Source organism: Salmo salar, chromosome 16 (assembly GCF_965601325.2).
Source record: "Salmo salar chromosome 16, fSalSal1, whole genome shotgun sequence".
NCBI classification, from domain to species: Eukaryota; Metazoa; Chordata; class Actinopteri; order Salmoniformes; family Salmonidae; genus Salmo; species Salmo salar.
In genome coordinates, this window is record NC_138306.1 from 70,871,735 (window position 1) to 70,874,405 (window position 2,671).

The 2,671-nt window shown below is 41.5% G+C and overlaps 1 non-coding gene across 1 annotated transcript; it reads right to left on the bottom strand.

Annotated features, from left to right (window-relative positions):
• Positions 1-2,092: 2,092 nt before the first annotated feature.
• Positions 2,093-2,168, bottom strand: trnaa-ugc (transfer RNA alanine (anticodon UGC)). Its single transcript has one exon. It is a non-coding gene; the product is annotated as a tRNA-Ala (tRNA).
• Between the last annotated feature and the right edge of the window lie 503 nt (positions 2,169-2,671).

The following is a 2,671-nucleotide window of genomic DNA, read 5'->3' on the forward strand; positions in this document are numbered from 1 at the left end:
GTCCTGTGCGATGCTTGAATGACCAAGAGAACAGCCTGCTTTAAGGAACATATTCAGCCACTCTTGGAGGACAATATAACTGTGTCTGATTCCAGAGATGCTTCTGTAAAAGTGTGTTGGTGTGTAGCTATCATCAAGGTTTTAGAGATCAAAGAAGACAAGTTAAAACATTGAAAATTGAAGCCATTACTGGAAGAAAATGTATGTCACAGGGTTTTCTTAGTAAGTGCATGTATAAGTATGCGTATGGTCATTGCACACAAAACATATATTTGAGAAATCTAGAGAAGTGGTCTGGGCACTGCACTGTAAGTAAATTAGTTAAACTGGTACAGTCTAACACATGTGTGTGTGTGTGTGTGTGTGTGTGTGTGTGTGTGTGTGCATGGGGGGGGGTTATTGAATGCTTAAGGATGGAGCAACAATAAATAAAATATTATAATGATTTCCCTTTAGGAGATTATGAAATTGCCTGATGAACAAGTGATGCATTTGGGAAGCATGAGATTATACTTATGTCTTCCTTGTCCCTATTGGTTGCTTCGAGTGTGTCGAAGGTAGCCTGATTGGGTACACGGTAATGTATAAAGTACACTACTGACAAATGGTTATGCACATTGATATCACCCTGTTTTTGCAATGAACCACCTTCCTTCTGGTTGTGATTATAACCTGCCTATGGGGGATCAAGCAGATCAATTATTTGTAAAAAAATAAATAAAAATAAAAATCAATTATATCCAGCTTACGAGCCCCCTTGATTATGTGAGGACTGAGGCAATTTCCTCTTCTGCCTAATGATAACTCCGCCACTGAGCACAACTTAAGTAATTAAAAAGAAAACAAAAACCTATTTGACCTACTGTAGGTCTGGGGTGTGAATGAACTGATCCCTCTCTGTAAATGTCTATGTCATATTACCCCAGCATGTCGCATCTCTAAAACCATACAACATTTCAATGACAAACACAACACATTCACTCTCATTGAGGACTTGTTATTATCGCCAAGTGGGGAGAATAAAACAAAACGTGTGGGAACATCATTGTGTGTATTAGAGCTCTCTGACACCCTCATAATACCATTGCAATGAACCTTTTCACCAGCTGGGATATATGACCAATTACAGCTCAGGACGAGTCGTGACAGTAGAACACCAAAGATGTAAAATGGGGGGAAAGCTATAACCACCTGCTTAAGCGAGGGCTTGTTGTTCAGTGACCAATCTGAAACAACATGAGCCCATCACCCATTTTTATGATTCTTTTTGATTAGGTTTTCACACTGGATAAAGTTAATCACTGAGAAGTACTACTGAGAAATAACTCATGAACCCCATTAGCCAATGGTGTATTATGCATAGTGTCCGCGAGGAGTATGATAAACTCTCCCGTTGGAAATTACTTTTGATAAAGGTCATATGGTTAAAGACTTGCTGGATGCCTTTCGCAAATTTAATTTGCTGCGCCTGATGCTGGAGCACTCATTTCAATGTTGCCCGTATTTTGTCTTGTTTGTAGTTGAGGGGAAGGACGTTAATATGCATTTTATAGAAGTAACCCAACCCATCAGCATACATTACAATAGATACTCTCCACATCTGAGGAGATATATTTACTATTTACAATCTAGAGCGCTTATCATTTGTGCAACTTCTAACGTTTTACATGCTGACCACACCGCTCGCATCACGTGCGCGAGCGTTGCCAAAATAAATGTACACATACTGTACATGTTATTCAATCACTGCACCCACACTGCTCGCGCAAATCAACAAGCGTATGTGTAGCCAGGCGCTAACATAGAACTGCAAATCCCACCTCTCCCATCCCCTCGTTGGTTTTTAGGAGAATATAACCACGTGGGTGATTGAAAGATGAACTGAGGTCCACACTCCAGTGCAGTTGGTAGTGGTAATGCACCTTAAAGTTGGTTGCCAACCACCATATAAAGTCCAAAGAAGAAGCATGAAAGATTACTAGAAACAAACTCTGTTTACCTGTTACTTTTTAGTCATTTAGCAGACGCTCTTATCCAGAGCGACTTACAGTAGTGAATGCATACATTTCATACATTTTTTTTCTCTCCGTACTGGTCCCCCGTGGGAATCGAACCCACAACCCTGGCGTTGCAAACACCATGCTCTACCAACTGAGCCACACGGGACCTGTTATGCCTGCTCCCGCTCCCCCTCTCTGGCGATCAAGGGCGCCAGGCGGCCCATTACGCACACCTGTCACCATCGTTACGCACATCAGTGCTTCATGGGACTCACCTGGACTCTATTACCTTATTGATTGCCTCCCCTATATCTGTAACTTCCTCAGTTTCTTCCCTGTGTCTGCATTAATGTCGTTTTGTTCCCCTTGTCCAGACGATGTCCTTGTTTTGTTTATTGCCGTTATTTATTAAATATTCACTCCCTGTACTTGCTTCTCGTTTCCCGGTGTCTGTCCTCACAGAATGCAGACACCAATAGTGGAAGCATTAGGGAGTTTTTTGTTTTTTTTGTTGGGGTTGGTGACGTCAAGTCCAGGTGCCGCTGCCGAAGGAACTAGCGGTCTTGTCAGCATGTTAGATGGACAATGGGTGTTATGGCTGTGATTTAAAACAGGGGATTTTTTTTTACTATGGAATTCATATAATCCAAAACTGGGAGCATATTAACTTA